The sequence below is a fragment of the Pleurodeles waltl genome, chromosome 6 (genome assembly GCF_031143425.1).
Source record: "Pleurodeles waltl isolate 20211129_DDA chromosome 6, aPleWal1.hap1.20221129, whole genome shotgun sequence".
In the NCBI taxonomy this organism is placed as follows: Eukaryota; Metazoa; Chordata; class Amphibia; order Caudata; family Salamandridae; genus Pleurodeles; species Pleurodeles waltl.
In genome coordinates this window covers 1348486898-1348507303 of record NC_090445.1, presented here as the reverse complement: position 1 = coordinate 1348507303, position 20406 = coordinate 1348486898, and the positions used below count along the sequence as shown (strand labels likewise).

The following is a 20406-nucleotide window of genomic DNA, read 5'->3' as shown; positions in this document are numbered from 1 at the left end:
TTATTAGAGATTTACAGGTACATTAAATATACCAAACAGGTATATGGCAATTGTGGCGTGTTTTAGGGATAGAACACAAGCACTTTACCACTGGCAGGGTAAAAAAGCACAGAGCCTTGATGCCAACAAAGCCGGTTCAGAAACAGAAGGCAAAGATCTACTGGAGACCAGGACCAGGACCAAAAGGCACCTTAAACTTCACTCATAATGGTAGTTTCAGTCACCTGCAAACCCATGGGCCACTACTTAAAGTTCCCTCCACATTTTTACAGTAGACACTTCAATGCTGTATTTTGGTAAGGTCAGTCCAGGTCTTTCCCTTTTCACACTGAAAATTCTTCTCTTCCAATTTTCAGGGAGTCTCACAAAGGTGAATCGTTGCTTTTTAGCAAATCCAGCTATGTAAAAACGTACTGGGAGCTTTCAGTCACTGCCCAAAAAAGATGTTACTCGACAAATTACCTATATCTGATGACTAAATACTGCCACCCTGCTACAGAGTACTTTTGAATGCTGACTGTTTAGAAAGAAGCAGGGTTTCAAATCGCTATAACATAATATAAAATACCATAAGGTAACAAAAGAAAGTATACTTTAACAATAATAGCATAACATAACATAACATGACATAACATAACATATTGGCTTATACATTTTAAAACCCCATATCTATCTGATAGGACCAGGTCTAGGTAATATTGTTTGAATAAGTGCTGTCTGACAGCAATAATGTTAGGATAACATTATAGCATCTTTTTCTGAACTATTCACTTGATAGTAATTTTGGTACTGCTGCAGTGGCAGTACCTGGCAGGAGATGTTATGAGTATAACTCATGCCCCAATAGCAACTCAAGCCTCGTCACTTCTTTGCTCCCTACACAATACTCATGATTGCACAAAGGGTTTAACAATAGAGTACTTTGAGTCTAGCACATTATCACAGGCTTTCAGTAATAACTGCGCTTCAGCTAATGTCAGGAAAGAGCTTTACTATTATCATTGCTTGATGTACTATGGTTTATTTATCTATATTTAAAAATCACCAAAACTAGGCTTCTCTCAAATGTTACGCTTGTATAATTTTTTCGAAGAAGCCAAATCAATATAAAGTAACAATGCTTTCTTTAGAGCTCAGTTTTAATGGGTCTGTGTCCAGTGTAAGCATAATCAGGGCAGAGGGTGTTGTAGCATCTGTCTCAAAGTAATTATAATAAATTGAAACCATCAGGTGTTAGATGGTTTTACGAGTAGCATTTTTGGTACACATCGAAAAGCCATTCTACTTATGTAATGACACAGGCAGTAAAGTTATTCTAATTCGGTCTATTAATTACAGACTTTAATGATTGAAACTCCAGAGAATATAAAAACTATCCATGCACTCATATGAGCATTTAATTGCACAGAGAGCTTATCTTCTAAATCAGTGTGTTGGGAAAAAAGATGTTGATGGTAATGTGCGATTCTCTTTCAAAAAGCTTTCACTCTATGTGGGTTTGTACAGTGATTAGAACTGAAAGCTCTGGTGTATGTTTCTATACATACCCCCTCCCAAGAAGTATAAAAGAAGGTGTCTGTTGTCAGGAAAGCAAAAAAGAGTAAACATTGAATGGAGAACTTTAAACATGGTGTGGTTTACTAGCAAAACTATAGTATGGCTTGGAGTAACGAAATGTGTAGTAAAGAACAGCTATATGCCTGAGAGTGGCAAAGGAACTAATAAGATCTATAAGTCATGCATGGCTAACGTTAGGCAAGTAAGGATGCATCCATGTCAGCTTCCCGAAAAAAGAACTGACTTTGTCAATAAGTTCCATGTAGTTGCAGTACCTGCAAATTGATTTTATATGGATAAACTGAAATTCTGGCAATCTCTTTGCTTTAATGATTATATTGTTACCACTCTGTTCTAAAGCCTATCAAGAGTTGCACAATTATACATTCACATATTTCAGTTCTCACTGCTATTTATGTAATAGTCTTTTTTAATTTGTATGTGTTTCCACCCAATTGTAAATGCATCATCCACCGGGTTCTTCAGGTTTATTACAAGTTTTGTGTCTTGATAAACAATTACGAACAACAGAACACCTTTCCGCTAGGTTCTTTATCAGTACAAATCCATTAAAAGACGCTTCGTGAGTTAGTTGGGACATGACTCCAAGCCCCAGGAGCACTTCTGTGAAAGGGAGGGGCTACCACGACATCGTGACTGAAGGTGCTTATCTGGCGCTGAATGCTCCCGCATCGCAGAACACTTCATGAGAGTTGGTGGGGGCAGGATTCCAAGCCCCAGGAGCACTTTCTGTGAGTGGAAATGGCCACCGCAACATCATGCCCAGAGGTGGTTATCTGCCCATGAAGGCTCATCCAGAGTACTACATTTCGTGAGAGATGGTGGGGGCAGGATTCCAAGCCCCAGGAGCACTTTCCGTGAGTGGGATGGGCCGCCACAACATCATGCTCAGAGGTGCTTGTCTGGCCCTGAAGTCTTCACCAGCACGGGACGGTTTGTGAGAGTTGATGGGGGCAGAACTCCGAGCCCCATGAGCACTTTCTGTAAGAGGGAGAGGGCGCCATGACATCTTGCTCAGGTGCACTTAGCTAGCTCTGAAAGCTCCTGCAGCATGGGGCGCTTCATGAGAGTTGGTGGGGGCAGGAGTCCAAGTCCCAGGAGTACTTTCTGTGAGTTGGAGTGGCCAATACGGAACTGCACTCAGAATTTACCCTCAGAGGCTCGAGCAAGGTGTATCCTGAAGAAATCATGTAGAATTGTTAGCTCGAAAGTGGAAGGGATCACGTGGAAATTTGGTAACCCTCATTGGTTAAAATATATTAGAGGGTTCGAGGTAATTTGTACACAAAAAACATGGGCAGTGGATAACATTTACTTTTACAGGTTTAGAAGACCTTCTTCACTTCGGCTATGGAATCATGGGCGGGACAAGCAAAGGATGGGCTGAATATTTTTGGCTCATTGACTATCCTGGGGAAAAGAGAAGTCTTACACTCCAGAGCTCCGACGTGGCAGGCCTTGTTGTTCTCATCAGGAGGTAGCAAATAAGCAGTAATTCATTTTATAATGCAAAATCATCCTTAAAGGAGGGATGCAATGTGCAGTTGCTAGATTCATTTGAATTCCTTTTTGAGTCAGTATAATTTAGCTCTTTCTCTGGAAATGCTAACTCGGTCGAAGGGCAAATTTACTGCCACCTGTAAAGGTAGAGGCTGTGAATCTGTCATTGACTTTATATTTGTATCCACCCCTTTGTTGTTGTGTGTTTCTGAGTCTTGGATTCTGCTAAATCCATTTAGCGATCATAATCCTGTGTGTCTCTCCCTCTGTTTGTTGCCTATAATTGTTAGACCCAGGATGGAGGCCAGGGTGGTTATTAAGCCCACTAGCCAGGGGATGAGACATAAGAGGACACAGATCTCCCAGGAGGACTGGTACAACACCTTGAATCATAGATGCGAAGTGGAGCTCGCCACTTGTTTATCCCCAGATAGTGGCCCAGATGTTATTTTGAACTCCTTTTTGACGATTTCCAACGTAGTGTCTGACCTTTAGGTAGCACCCATGAGAGGACAGTGTTAAAGTAGCCCTAGATGGTTTGACTCAGGCTGCTCTAAGGCACTGGGGGAGCTCCAGCCGGCTTTGTGTATTAAGCCTAGAAATCCAATCCTGGTTGCTCATTGCTGAGAGATGTATAAAATGGAACAGGCCAGGAATAAGCACGAGGTAAAGGAAGAGATTTGGCTGGATCTGATTGATCCTAGCATTTTAAACAATCCCTCTAAGTTCTGGGACATTAATAACGGATCCTTATTTGCCACAGAATTGGCAGGATCTCAGGAGGCTAACATAATGGAAGACTCTTGGGTGTCCCATTTTGAGGAAATGTATGGACCTCTTTCTACTGACAAGGAGTGGAGGGATTTCAATTAGGAGATGGAATATAAGTTGCCCTTTCTAGTGAGGAAGTGATAAAGGGTATTTTGTATTTGTCTTCTAACAAGGCCCGTGGCCCCAAAGATATTCCCCCAGATTTGTATTTCAATGATGTGAATGTTTGGGTACTGGTACTGACTGCTCTAATCAATGCAGTGGTTGTGGCAGGCCCCCCGCAGTCCTGCGCTTGGTCTACTATTGTGCCTACTTTCAAGAAGGGGTATAGGTATAGTTCATCATGTTATAGGCCTATCTCTCTTCTTGATACAATGGCCAAGGGGGTGGGTCATATCCTCTTAGAGCGGCTATCGGCCTGGGTTGCAAACAATAACGTGTTGTCTCACGCTAGGTATGGCTTTCATGCAGGGAGGTCAGCAGTGGACCAACGTAGGAATTTATATTTGGTCTTGGGAAAATATACTGTGTCTCCCTCAAGATTTATACGATTGGGTTTTATGGATCTCTCCTCTGCATTTGACCGGGTTAACCTGTCTAAACTATGGTAGATTATGCTGTTTTTAGGGGTGGTAAAAGACATTGTTTTATTTTGATGGGGACACCATGGCCTCAATACGCTATTCTAAAGATCAAAAGTGTGCCCATACTTTTTGTATTAACAGAGGGGTACTTCAGGACTGCATTCTGGCCTCCTTTTTGTTTCATTTGTACATTAATCAGTTAAAGCAAAAGTTGGGGGAGGTGGCAGCAGACTGCTCATGTGTGGGTGTTTGTAAGTTCCCAGTTTTATTATATGGAGATGACACAGTCACCCTGGGTAAAACCACCAGTGTCTACAGTCTCTGTTACACTCCTTTTCTACTTTTACGGAGGGGCTGGATTTGTCTATCAATAACAAGAAATCATTTGTGATAATACTAGGTCCCAACCCTACAAAAATAGTGAGGTTTACTTTAGGGGCACATACTTTACTTAAGTCCAGAGAGTTCTCCTATTTGGGTCTTCTTCTTGATTCAGCCTTGAACTGGCACTCCCTAATGCATTGGAAGTGTGAGGACCTAGGGTGAGTTAATGCCGCAAATTTGAGCTTTGCTCTGAGGCTGGGTAACAGACCACTTAGGGCCCTGCTGCAGATTTATATGACCAAATGTGCATCACAGGCCATATAAGACAGCAAGGTATGGGGGCATGTTGATCTTTGCAAATTGCAAGTGGTGGAAAATAGGTTCTTGTCTCGGCTCCTTTGTCTTTCCCAGTGTATCTTGGCGATGTTAGTGCATGAGGAATTAGGCGTTGGCTTTCTTTCCGATTTAGTAGCCTTTTGCCCCCTTTCTTTTTGGTTGAAGGTTTGGCTTAGGCCAAGTGAAAAATTAACCAAGGATATTCTGAGAGAGTGCTTGTCATTGGATCATTCACTCCATATCCCTTGGCGAAAGTATATTAGGGATGTTTTACAGAACCTGGAGGAGAGGTGCTCTTTTTAGCTTTCTGGAGGGTATCTCTAAAGCAGATTCAATTTGGGTTAAAGCGTGGCAAGTGGAAAGAGATGACCTAATACTCACTAAATCGTCTCTTCGACAACACCCTTAGTACCGAACCTTAATTGCTATGGGTAAATAGTAGATATGACTGTTTTTATTATCAAGATTTAGAATGGATTTGTTTAATCTTTTGTTGGCCTTCCCACCGGGTATGAACAGAGGGCAAAAATGAGTACCCATGTGGCTGCGATAAAAATTCTCCACAGGACCCTTTGCACTTTGCTATGTGCTACCCATTTTATAAGCTGTCCTGTGGGGCCTATATTGTACTTATATTAAAAAGTGCCAGATCTTATGCACCTACTGATGTTGGAGGGGGATGTGGTTTTGAGTGTTTTAAATTTCCTAAAGGAGGTGAGGTGAAAGAACAGTACAGAGTGTTCATTTGATTCACCCTAGGACATGAGTGATGGACTGTATTGCTGTTTTTGCATGTTTTTAGCTGTTTTAGACCTGATTGCAGGTCTTTTAGTGTATTTTTTAAAATGTTTTATTGTTTTACTTATTGTTTGTATGTATACTTTTATAGTTAATCAATTAAACTGAATAAAGTTAATTACATTAAATTAAACAAAATACACCAATTCTGCTTTGAATTTGAATTTTGAGTGTAAGACCATCTTACATCTGATAATTTACCTTAAGAGCAAATCCATAGAAGTATTCGGACACCTGTCAGCTAACAAAAAGTGTTCCAAATTGCATCTCACATCCCATAAATCAATAGTTCTTACCATGCATGTAGCAGGCTGTCCTGGTTTGTAGTGGGTACCTTGGGTACTTACACCTTATATCAGGTCCAGTTATACCTTATTAGTGAAGTAGTAGTGTTCTAGCAGCTTAGGCTGATAGAGGTAGCTATAGCAGAGCAGCTTAGGCTGAACTAGGAGACATGCAAAGCTCATGCAATACAACTTATAGTTACACTGTACTTATACACAAGTAAAGACAATACTGAGTGTTACCAAAAATAAAGGTATTTATTTGGGTGACACAAGGCCAAAAATATCTTTGAGACAATACTCCTTCTGGAGGTAAGTATTATGCACAATATATACACTAGACACAAAAAATAGGCAAGAAATTAGACATAGGATAGTGCAAACAATGGGAAATGCTAAAGAATGCAAGGGAGAAAATAGTTCTACGGGCAACAAAAACCATATACTAAGAAAGTGGAATGCGAATCACAAATTCTCCCCTAGACAAGTGTAGTGTGTGCAGAATCACTGGGAGAGTAAGAATACAGTAAAGGTAAGTAAATTACCCCAGCCCAGAGGCGAGAAAAGCAGGAGTAAAGTACTGCAAGTTTCCTTAGGACACACTACACCGCGTGATATGGATTATTGCAGTAACCAACCAAGTCTGCAAACAACAACTGCTGTATTCCTAGACCCGAAGACCCGCAAAAGAAGGGGACCAAGTCCACAAGTCAAAAGAAGTTCCAGGAAGGACAGGAGCCCCTACCAACCTAGAAGAGGGTGCAAAAGAACAGTCCCTGGTTGGATGAATACTGCAGGAATGTACCCTAGGAAAATACCAGCGGGTTCCCACATCATGCAAAAGATATCGCACGATGTGAAGATAGATGCAGATGTGACTTTGTGTTGGAAGTTGCCAACAAGCCTTGGTTACGACAAAAATGCATTTTGCATTAAAATGGAGCTGGCTGGACCCAGGAGGGACCTGGGGGCCTCAACACTGTGTGAGGAGGAACAGTGAGCTCTCAGCACTTTAGACAGCCCTCAGGATGGCAGGCAGCACCCACAGGAGTCCCAGGGCATGGGGACAAAGTAGGTGCAAAATGCAGTTGGTGCAGCACATCAAAGAAGGGTCCCACGCTGCCAGAGGTCAACTCAGAGAGTTGAGCGTCACAGGATGGAGTGCTGGGGACCTGAACTAGGCTGTGCATGAAGGAATTTTGCAAATAGTGCACACACAGGCCTCGGAGGTGAAGAAGACGTGCTGCACAGGGGTACTGTTGCTCTCAGGGAAGGCAGGGCCTTACCTCCTCCAAATTGCATCAGCAGGGCCTCAGGACAGTCTATGTTGATGGAGTCCACCCTCTGTGTTTCTAGGAGCACGCTCGTCGCTGTGAGAGGAGTCCAGGAGTACCAGTTGTTGACTTGGAAGGTGCCTGCGTGAGCAGGGGAGTGACTCTGTCACCCCACAGGTGCTTTCTTTGGTCCTTCTGGTGCAGGGTGAAGACAGGGAGTCCCCAGAGAATGCAGACCATTGAAACTGTTACAGTTGCTATCTGGAGCTGAAGTTGCAGAAGAAAACTATCCCTTGTGGATACTTTGTTGCTCTTACAGCGGTTCCTGGAGTAGGCTGCGGTTGATCTGAGGTCAGAGGATTAAGTATTAGTTGTAGAGGATTCCTGACAGAAACTTGCAAGCAGAATCTGAAGAGACCCGACAGGAGAGACCCTAAATAGCCCAGAGAGGGGGATTGGCTACCTTATCAGGTATGGACATATCAGGAGGGGTCTCTGATGTCACCTGCTGGCACTGGTCACTCAGAGCCCTCCAGAGTGCCCCCACACCTTGCAAAGCAAGATGGCTGAAGTCTGTGACAAATTGGAGGAGCTCTGGGCACACCCCCTAGGTTGGTGATGGGCAGGGGAGTGGTCACTCCCCTTTCCTTTGTCCAATTTTGCGCCAGAGTAGGGGACAAGGGGTCCCTGAACCGGTGTAGACTGGCTTATGTAAGGAGGGCACCATCTGTGCCCTTCAACGCATTTGCAGAGGCTGGGGGAGGCTACCCCTCCCCAGCCTGTAACACCTATTTCCAAAGGGAGAGGGTGTAAAACCCTGCTCTTAGAGGAAATGCTTTGTTCAGGAACTGAGCTGCCCAGACCCCAGGACGGCAGAACCCTGTCTGTGAGGTGGAAGCAGTTGTAGCTGCAGTGCAAGCCTCAGAGAGCTGGTTTGGCAATACTGGGGGTCCATGGTGGAACCCCCAGGATGCATGGAATTGACTCCCCAATACTAGATTTTGAATGGGGGGACAATTCCATGATCTTAGACACCTTATGCCCATATTCTGAGTTACCATTGTGAAGCTACATATAGGTACTGACCTATATGTAGTGCACGTGTGTAATGGCGTCCCCGCACTCACAACGTTCTCAGAAATGGCCCTGAACTATGTGGGGGCACCTTTGCTAGTGCAAGGGTGCCCTAACATTTAGTAACTTTGCACCTAACCTTCAGCAAGTGAAGGTTAGAAATATAGGCAACTTATAACTTACTTAAGTGAAAATGGCTGTAAAAATAGTGTGTGCATAATTTCACGCAGGCTACAAAGGCAGGCCTTTGGAAGGGTTTGTCTGAGCTCTTTATGGGTGGCAAAAGAAATGCTGCAGCCCAAAAGGATCACCTGGAACCCCAATGTCTTCGGTACCTAGGTACTATATACTAGGGACTTATAAGGAGGGTCCAGTGTGTCAATTGAAATTGGTAAATGAAGTAACTAGCCTGCAGAAACAAATTTAAAAGCAGAGAGAGCAAAAGCACTGAGGTTCTGTTTAGCAGAGCCTCTGTGACTCAGTCAAGCACTATACAGACACACACACATTAGGCCATAAACTATGAGCACTGGGGTCCTGACCAGCAGGATCCCAGTGAGAAAGGCAAAAACATACTGACATACAGGTAAAAATGGGGGTAACATGCTAAGGAAGATGGTACTTTCCTACAATGCATAACTCTCAAATTGGAATACTTCTGTGAGTTGTACCACATTTCGTGAAAACCCTCTCTTCTAAAAAGTGTTTATGTCCTCTCCGCTAATGTTTCTTAAGTAGGACATGCTGGAAATGGTATGTTTACAAGTTACCTCCAGGAGTTAGGCAGTCTACATGGTTATTTGTTATCATAGTATTTCGATCTAGTTATGATCAATGGAGAAGCTATTACAAAACCTCTCATTTTATAATGGGTGGCGTACTTTTACTGAGCACATTCAGTGAATGTTAGTTCTGAAGGGAAATAAATAAGGAGCATAAGTCAGAAAGGGCCCATGCATAAGAATGACACAAACGTATTATCACTCCATATAAAACTGGTAGATGCAAATGTTTTGCATATGGAAATGTTATCTATGCATATTAAAAATATATTACACAGCTAATATTTTTGCATTTGTACGTGACATCTGTGAGTGTAGTTGCCCACTTTGCCATTGAAGAATCAGGGAAGGTCAAGAATAGGCAATTGTAAAAGAGCTATACATTTTAAAAGTAGTACATTTATGGACATTCACATACATTTGGTATACTTTGCCACAATTATTGAGCAGTTTATGACAAATTAATGAATTTAACATGTGTGAAAGTTTTCATCTTTTTCCGTGCAAGAAAATCTCTTGTGTGATACATGTTTTCTTTCTCTTTTAGTATTTTACATCAACTTTGAATGTACCATATAGCCTTGCATTCATTTGTTATGACTGGAATCTGCAATTACATTTAGTGTAAATTTGCTAGACGTTACAAACTGTAATGAAACAAATTAATTAATCTGAACACACCAAAAATAACTGTGAGTTACAAAAAGACTTCAGAGAGGTATAGCATTTCTTAGTTTTTTTCCTTTTCCCCATAGCAGGAAAGTGGGAACAACATGCTGCACCACATGTTGGCACAGTAACTCAGCAGCTTCTCTTTTGCAAATATCCAGATCATATCAGGTACAGAGAAAACACAATATTTGACTGCAATGCAAGCCATCACAGTGCGGCTGATATTAAGGTCTCTGATATGATCCTGAGTTACTACAATATGCTCATTGTAAAGGAGGCAACCACTATATTTGTTTGACGATGATGCCTCAACTTTGTTCTCTATCAAACAGTAGAGTGCAGAGCTGCACAGTCATCTTGTTTTGGTTCCTGTATTGAAGAGGATGAAACACTTACTTACAGTAAATTTGGACTGAAAGGATGCATTAAGAGAATCAAGGAGGGAAGCATTTCACTGATTATATATAGAGTGTAAACAACTGGTGAATGTGGGTGCTGGCACTGAATGGGATATTAAGATGAAACAAGAAAATTACACTATAAAGTACATAAAATGCAACTCTTGAAATGTGCTTTCCAGAATGTGATCATGAAGATATAATTATGCTTCCTTCATTTTCTGCAAAGACATTTTGAAAGTGAAATACTGTCATTTGAATCTAATTATATGCCTTAAAATGCTGCATACATAAATCAAAAAGATGTTAAAGAATGTACCTGTGTTGTAGCTTATATGTTTCAGTGTGCAATGGAGTGAATGTGTTTTATTTATGAACATTCACTTTTAATTGCACACTCAATGTCTCACTGAGTTCACGTTTTGAAATTCATTTCAGAATGTTCATATTTTTTGTGTTTTAAAATGTATTTAAACATTGTAGTATAGAAAGCGTTGTGAACATAGCAACATGTCTACTGCCCGTTTAATTCCTATTCCTTCTAAGACTTTCCACAGCTTGAGTTGAATTTGTAAAGCATGCAATACTTCTGAAAATAAGTTAGTACATATAATATAAAGGAAGGGAATATAAAAACACCAGTTCTTAAACGCGGAAAGATGAGGTGTGTTTCTGTTTTGCCTAACATTAAGCAATGGATGAAAATGGATGCCTTGTTAAAGCAGAATGGACTCCCAAAGCTCACGGAACCTGTTTGGGGTTCAGACAGATGCCGCTGTATCAACAAACTGGCCATGCTGGGCATTTTAAATTAAAGTATTTATTAACTAAGAAAATTTGAAGTTACTTGCAGAACAAAGAGCTTTATGACAAAATCATATTTTAAAGGAAGTTGACTCCAAGGCTATTTCATTATTATCCTGAGTGGGACCCGGGAAATCTAATACCACTTTCTACCTTGTATTGTGATGGACAATTCTCACTCATATGAAGGAAATATGATAACAAGACCATCAGTCTATGTGTGAAAATGTTATTGGTGTTCAAACTGAAACAGCTGGAAAAAAAGTGAATGGATATTGATCAACTTAATTGAAAACATCCATGGCCTATTGTACCTTTTGCAATGTCAGCCAATATTGTTGCCTCTGTTGTTGCCCATGTATAGATGTCAAGTATTGTGGCCAAGTTATGAATGAACTTTGATATCATATGTTATTCTTATCCATTTTAATAGGTCCTGAACTGTGAGGTCATGTTTATTGAATGCTACCTAGGTCAACCCTACCTTACAATTCTGACATACTCAATTTTACATTCATCAAGACCAATTATGTGTGGATTGTGTGCTTAAGTATCCTCTTTGTCCCTGTTTAAAATTGATGGCATGTTAAATTGCCTCAAATCTGTGTTTTGCTATGAAAGTCTCAATACTCAGTGCTCAGATGCTAACATGGCAATGGCTTATGGGCAGACCACTAGTAATCACATTAAAATTGTATGAGCATGGAAAATTTGAATATTTATTGGGGCAAAGGAGTGGAGAAATTAAACTACAGATTTGAATACGGACTATTTTTAGATAAAACTAGCGTTGCGGATAAATGTTTTCACAACAAACATTGGCCCCTATTCACAGATTGCATTGTGCAGCAGGTAAAATAGTATAACAGAAGTATTACTACTCCACTGGCACTGCTTCAGTCACAGGTAAATATACTATTTATGAGAACATTGGAATGTTGAAAGCTCCTCTGAAGACAGAATAGCTCCAGGCTTATAGTGGCTGGTACAAGCTTCTGCTCCAACATTCCAAAGTTTGTCTTTATGTTTCTCCCTTTTTGATTTCACCCTTAGTGGGTGGAATGTTCTAATAGATTTTTAGCCCTACTGCTTCGTGCTATACTAGTTGTTCAAGATCCTCTTCCTTGTTAGAAGCCTGAGCCCTTCCAGGCCTTTAACAGCCCTCAGCAGCAGGCTATAAGGCTAAATAGGTAAATGAGACAGAGAAGAAAATAAAGCTAAACTAATTAAATTTGCTGTACATTATATTAGTGGTGGTGACCACTTGGTGGTTATAGTTAGGATTGCTTTTCCATAGACAAGGCATTTTTTGCTTTGATAATAATCTTTGCACCATTTGACAAATCTTCATGAAATTTTCCCCTAAAAAAACAAGTTCATCTGAGCCTCTTCTTGGAAAGTTTTGGGATGATCCATCAAGTGGGAGCTGAGAAGACAGGTGGGTCAAAAAAGCAAATTTCCCCAGTAATTTTCGATAAATTTCTTCTTTAGACACTGCTACCGCAAAAACCTCTCATTGGAATAACACCAAATTTGCAAGAAGCTAGATCTTGGTTTGTAGATTGTGTTTATTGTGATTTTGTGTAAATTGGTTCAGAACTTTTTGAGAAAATAAGATTCAATTACATGTGTCTATCTGAAGCCCCATGTTCTGTAATGGCTGTCAGCAAAATCTTTCTCATGTTGCTGGAAACCAATTAGAGTGCTTGCTTCTGCTGGAGTGTGTCTCCCACAGGAGCAAAGTAGCCCAAGGAAAAATAAGCTCCCTGGGCCAATCAGAATGCTCTATTTTATCAAAATTTGGTTTTAAGGACTCTCAAGAGAGTCTCTCTAATCCAACCGTCCACCTGCATGCCACCTTCTCTTAGATTTTGGCCCTGCAGGTTAAGGTTCAGTTTTATATATAACGTAGAAGACCTTGTGAACCAGGTACTAATCTTTGTACATGTGCTTGATTTGATTCAGAAGATGGACTATCTGTAAAGGTTTCACCACAGTATAAAGGCTAAAAGTACTATGATCTTTAACACCTTCAGAACGTTTTTATTTTAAGGGAATACTCTGTCTTAGGATATGTTTTACATTTAGTCTACACTGTTCCTAGTAGATATCTTTTAATACTCAGTGGTGAATTTCTCATGAGTGGTTCACAGTCTGCAAACAGTGTGATACAAAGTAAACTCTCATCATATAGTAAACACTGTTTCTAGTAACCACTTTTCTAGTCACATCAACTTAATTTCTCAGTCAAGGCTTGGTGACTGTGAGGAGTGTGATGCAGATAAAGAGTGTCCATGGTAGGGCATTAGTTATGTTACAGAAGTTGAGCATCCAGAAGAACATGGCTTTCTTTGACCAGATGTATACAGGTTGAACACCATGTGCAGTAGGTGTTATCCTTATATCTGTGGTTAATAGCCAACATGAACTTGGTTACCCATGAAGTGTATGGTTTATGGTCAAGGTTGCACATAACAGATGCTTGATGCACCTAAGGGTGTTGTATATATGATGCCATTAGTGATTATTCATATTGTTATGATCTATCTTGTGTTTACTTTCAGATCTCTATTGCCATACTTGTTTATAGAGCAATGATAGGAAAAATAAGCTTGGATGATGTCATCAGTAATCAACAAGTTCTGAGTGATATCATATGTTAGGTCATAAGCAGTGCATGGTGGGGGCTCAAGTTACAGTTAGTTCTGCTAACCATAACTGGTGAATTTCTGTGTTTGTGAGGTCAAAACATTATTGTTTTCACTGAGGTATTTACCTAACTATAACATCACTTTAACCTTTGATTTTTTTTCTGTCAATATATAAACAAACAGACACACACACGTGCCCACATACACCCATACTGATAAAAAACTTGCAATGATCGTTTAAATGTAATAATGCACTTAATTTTAACGGAAAATTTGGAACATGGTTTAAAAAGATAAAAAAGTAATTAAATGCATGCATCTTAATGACGTTTACAACAAAATAAATATTGCAAAAAATATTTGTAAAGATGAGTTTCTAATTATTGTTTAAAAATGAATACTTATAAATTAAATTAATATTAATAATGATTTTATTAATATACATTTAATTTGAGTAAGCAATGTGATGTGACCTTTTGTTTTATTCATTCCAGGTTAATATAAATTATTTTTAGCTGTTTATTTTTTATATAAAAATATTTTTTAATAAATAAAGTTTATTCGCATCCCTTATACTTTCCAATAGAGAGATTTCCACCCCACTGGGGGGGGGGTCTCCACAACAGGATTACCTGTAGTAACTTTAAGTTTGTAAATTCATAAATAATAGGCTCCACCCCTGTACTTGGGTGGGGTGGAGATATGTAATTCGACACCTAGGAGTAAATCTCAGCTCAGATATGGTGTGAGTTACACCTAGGTGGGGGAGTATAACTATATATGAGTACATCTAGACACGTAAATGCTCCTTTGTGAATCAGCACTTATGCAGATTTTTTTATATTGGTCCCCAAATTGAATCACACCTGTACTTTAATTCCTAACAAAGGATCACTGGAATTTAATATGAAGTTGCTATGCAGGGATGCCCTTACCTTTACACTGCAAAGTGAAGAATTTCCATCTTCTGAGGACAGCCATCAGAAACGTTAAAGTGTAATTGTTAGAAATGGGGTCTTTGGTTGGCAGTCAGGTTACCCCCTCACTTTAGTCAGGGTAAAGGAGAATCACCATCAGCTAACCCCCGCTCACCCCCTTGGTAGCTTGGCACGAGCAGGCAGGCTTAACTTCAAAGTCTAGGTGCAAAGTATTTGTACCAACACACACAGTAACTCAGTGAAAACACTACAAAAGGACACAACACAGGTTCAGAAAAATAGGAACTGTTTATCTAAACAAAACAAGACCAAAATGAGAAAAATCCAACGTACACAAGTCAAGTTATTCATTTTAAAAACAAAAGACTCTTAAATCCTTTTGTAAACAGTAAAAACACCATTAGTGTTGAAAAGTACCTGGGTAGCGTCAAAATAACACACACGGGCGAATGTGTGTCAAAAAAGGTTAGCTATGTGTCGATTTCTCACCCGCAAGCGAGACCGTGCATCGTTTCTCCTTCTCCGATTGGGTCGGCGTGCATCGTTTTTCCTCTCCGCAGGAGAGCGATGCATTGAACCGGGCAAGCACTTGGCCAAGGCAGGTGTTATGTCGCTTTTCCATGCCTGGTAAGGTTTGCATCGAAAATCCTGCTGCACGGTATCAACAAAACCGCTCTGTGTGGGTTGCGATGTTACCATTCTCCGTTTCTCCAACCTCGTGTGTCAATCTTCCAGCTGTGCTGCAGACAGAGTGTCGATTTCAGCCGCAAAGTTGTTTGTTCAGCCACATCTCGGAGGTTGCGTCGGAAATTTCCCGCACAGCGTTTTATGCATGGATTTTCAATCTTGGTTTGTCAGCTTCATCTGTCAAGGTCACAGGAACTGGATAGGGCACCACTTGGCAGGGCAGGATTCTCAGCAGAGAGTCCAGGTGCTGGCAGGGGAAGTCTTTGGTGGCCCGAGACTTCAACAATAGGAGGCAAGCTAAGGACAAGCTCTTGGATATTTTTTCACAGGCAGGAATGGACAACAAAGTCAAGTCTTTGTCCCCTTTCACCAGGCAGAAGCAGCAACTGCAGGAGAGCTCCACAGAGCACAGTCACAAGCAAGGCACCACTTCTCCTCAGCTCTTCTCCAGGCAGAGGTCCCTGTTGATTTCCAGAAGTGATCTAAATTCTGTGGTTTTGGGTGCCCTTCTTATACTCATTTTGGCCTTTGAAGTAGGCTTACATCAAAGGAATGTCTCTCTTGTTTGTGAATTCCTGCCTTGCCCAGGCCAGGCCCCTAACACACACCAGGGGGTTGGAGACTGCATTGTGTGATGGCACCCACATCCCTTTCAGGTGTGAGTGACCACTCCTCTCTTCCCTCCTAGCACAGATGGCTCATCTCGATATGCAAGCTACACCCCAGCTCCCTTTGTGTCACTGTCTAGAGAGAGGTGCAAACAGCCCAACTGTCAAACTAACCCAGACAGAGAATCTACAAACAGGCAGAGTCACAGAATGGTTTGAGCAAGAAAATGCCCACTTTCTAAAAGTGGCATTTTCAAACACACAATATCAAAACCAACTTTACTAAAAGATGTATTTTTAAACTGTGAGTTCAGAGACCCCAAACTCCACATGTTTATCCGCTCCTAAAGGGAATCTACACTTTAATCATATTTAAAGGCATCTCCCATGTTAACCTATGTAGTATATGTCCTACCTTAAAAATACACTGAACCCTCCCCATGGGGCTACCTAGGGCCTACCTTAGGGGTTTCTTACATGTAAGAAAAGGGAAGGTTTAGGCCTGGCAAGTGGATACACTTGCCAAGTCGAATTTGCAGTTTAAAACTGCTCACACAGACACTGCAGTGGCACATCTGAATCAGTACAGAGCTCCTAATGTGGGTGGCACAACCAGTGCTGCAGGCCCACTAGTAGCATTTGATTTACAGGCCCTTTGCACCTCTAGTGCACTGTACTAGGGACTTACCATTAAATCAAATATGCCAATCACGTAAATCCAACAACAATACAATTTACACAGAGAGCATATGCACTTTAGCAATGGTTAGGAGTGGTAAAGTGCTCTGAGTTCTAAAGCCAACAAAAACAGGTCAGTATAAATAGGAGGCAGAAGGCAAAAAGATTGGGGATGACCCTGCGTAAGGAAAAAAAGTCCAACATTAATGATGGGTTTTGCAGCACTTTTTCACTAAGGGACAAATTTAAGAAGTGCCACTTTTCCTGTGTCTCTTAGCGCTCCCTGATGCCACCATGTGTGTGCCGTACTTAACATACAGTGCACCATAGCGGTAGTTGGGGAACTAGCGTCAGAATGTTTAAGGCCAGTTAAGTGCTTTGCAGGAATGAAAACAATGGGAGCCCTTTAAAGCCCTCACCGTGCAGGCATTAAAAACACCCCAAAAAATCTTTTAGATTACTTTGCTCCATTTTGTCAGGCCCCACTAACAAGGGAACAACCCCCTTGCATAAATTATGTCTGGCACAGGCATAATGTAGTGCATGAGGTTACAAAGTGGCGCAATGCATGCATTGCGCCTCTTTGTGAATATCGCACATGGAAAAAGCCATTTTAGCACCACTTTGGCGTAAAAATAATGGGACTATAGTGGCCCTAAGGTGGCATTAGGAACTCTTAAATATGCCCCCAAGAGTCTGCACCTAGACTTGAAAATGGTGCATGGATGAGCACAGTATTTTCTCTTATGATGGAGCATATCTAATGTATGGCAAATTATTTTGCAAGATTTACAGGAAAGTGCATACATTCACTCTAACTCCAAACGACATTGTTGATGAAAACCCAGTAACCATAACTGATACGAATGTCAGGGCAAGTTATGCATAGGTACTTACAAAGCAGCTTGAAAAGTGAGAGCTCCACTCAATTCACGTTTGGGGTGGGGGGGCTCCCAAAACAAAATACCAAAATTGTCAAGTCATTTTATTTTTAACAGAAAACTGCTGGCAATTTATTAAATCTCTAACTCAAAGGTAACATTTACTTCCCCTAGATATTGTCAGACACATTTCTAGTTGAAGAGAGGCAGTTCTTACTATGTAACTTTAACACACAGCTATGTTTTTCTGTTCAACTTACTCGTAGTCAAGGTTCAAATTATCGCAGTGCGTAATCAGATCTATGCCCATTGTTAGCTATGATACTGGATGTGCCCTTTAAATTCCTGTAGCAAACTACTGCTGTTCTTAAAACAAATAAATGTTGAACAAACAAATACCATGATTATTGTGATTGCTATGAAATTATAGGTTGTGCCTGCTCACTATTTTCTGCAAATGTATACACAGAACAAATGTCTGAACACACGTTCTATGGCAAGACTGTCTGTATGAAACAAATCTCTAATGCTTACATTTCCTTGCTTAAAAGTCATAATTAATTATATGTTGAGTTGATATTTAAAAATAAGAAATGTGAGCAATTGTGATGCAAATCATAAGCATATAGCAAATCGGCTCAGTACAGCTAGTGAGTTTTAATTTTCAAACACAGTAGGGCTTGTATACCAGTTATTATGTAACATCACACCTTTTTAAAACAATCTATTTTACCAAGCACAACATGTTTGATCATGCCTAAGGCTTGTATGGGAGATACTTTAAATAAATACAATGAAAGGAGCACAGAAACATCTTGCAACATCTTTTTTGTTGTGATATCCTTTTACTTCTGTAACTGACTCACCTTCTCTGTGTGGTCGCATCAGACTTTTTGTCTTTTTGTCTTTTTCTGGACCTATTTATACTGGTATGATGACTATGTGTTCTCTTAGACTGCTATTCAGTGCCTCAGTGTATGTGCTCTGGCCCTAAAGAGATACTATGAATTTGGTTTCATCTAATCGATGTGTGGAACTGACGTGTATGTCACGTTGCACATTGGCACAGAAAATACACCAATGGCATGGGAAGTTAAAAGTTCTTATGGGCTGTAGTGTGTAGGTTTACACAACTCGTATAACAAAAGATGTAACTGCCAGGAGAATCAGGCTTAAGTTTAAAAGCAATGCAGTGATACGAAGAAAGAAAAAGTGCCTTTGCCTGGTAGGAAATCCAATTTTTACATTTTCATATATCACCCCTAAAGTTTGCCTTGGTACTTATTATATAAAAAAAAAGGCATATACTCTATTTGGATAGTATGTCCTCACAATAACGAAATTCCCAAAAGCTGTTTACCCTCTATAGGTTCAGCTAGATTCTTCAACACCTTGGCCCAGAGTGCCCAATACATATTCCTGTCTGCAGTTAATGGCAGTGTTTTCCAGGCAAAAATATTATAGACTCTGGGTCCAGGAAGAAATGGATGTTGTCAACAATCGTATACAACCAATACGTAATTTTTCAACGTTTTGGGTCCAGATTTCAGATTTCAGTTGCTAAATATTTTTACTGAATCACTATTTGAAAGAGACACCTACAACATGCCTTTGCTAAATAGTGATTCAGTATTGAGTAGCAAACCACTTTAGTAATCTGTAAATCTGTAAAAATGTATGGCTCTTACAATGTTATGCCAAAAAAACAGGTTTTGGTTCCAAACAGCACCTTTGGACTGCTTGCAGCCCTTACAATATTTAGTACATCTGACCATTAAGAAGGTATTGGCAGTTCTTCTTCCGACCACATTCAGTTTACCAATGTCAACATAAAAAGCTACAAAGTACTGCAGGAAGAGAGGAGCATTCTCATTACCCAAACATGGTACCTGGAAGGAGTCATTCAAACACTGTCATAGGCAGATAAAAATTAATGGAACTAACGAAATAGAAAAAAAAAAAAAGATACCTTGAAATGATTTTGATAAAGGCATCTGTGTTAACATGATTTCCCAAAAGAGAATTAATTCCAGATAAACAGAGTGGGTGATCAGAGAATATAATTAAGATAAACAGAGATAGATGTGGTCTGCATGGATTTCAGATAAACGTTTTGGATTATTTAATATTCATTTGGGACATCCAAAAATTCAGAGATGGGCGGTAAACTCAGCCCTGCCAGTGGAGTTCACGTAGTTTTGCCTCTCTGTACTCTGCTTGAAGCACGGAGTTTGGTAAAAACTCTGCCGACCACAATGTGGTGGGTTTACTGGCATGCCTAATCCTACTAAAACCCTTCTGTGTCTATGCTTAAGCCCCACCCCTCAGTTTGATCACAGCTATTCCTCTCTTGTTGCTTTCTACCTCCTTAGTGACCTTAGAGGGGAAAATAAGCACAGTGCGTGGGTTGGTGAATGTTGCAGCTGGGAGAGAAAACATTGGTCTGGGACACTGGGTCCAGACACGCCTGGAGTAGGCCACATAAATGCCGGAGTCTTGTATGCTGCCATGTCCAACCAGGTGCTGCTGAGGTGTGGGCAAGTGAGGAAGCCTCTGCTGGTGTCTGGGGGTGAGTTGGATGTGGGGGGACTGAGCTGCCTGCTGCAGTTGGATTCATGGGTGCTGACTGGTGTGCTGGAGCAGGAGCAGCAGCAGGGCCAGGTCCTACTGGTGACCTGAGAACAACCTCAGGTATCCGGCCCTCTTCTCCTGTTGGGCCCTGGGATGCAGCAGGCACCTGACAGGGCGCAAGTGGTGCTGGCCCTCAGTGACGTTGGGCTGTGC

At 40.8% G+C, this 20406-nt stretch overlaps 1 protein-coding gene across 2 annotated transcripts in view; it reads right to left on the bottom strand.

The window, feature by feature from the left end:
• Positions 1-20406, bottom strand: part of NRG3 (neuregulin 3) — a 1859719-nt gene that overhangs the window by 1402749 nt on the left and 436564 nt on the right. The gene's annotated exons all lie outside the window — the stretch shown is intronic.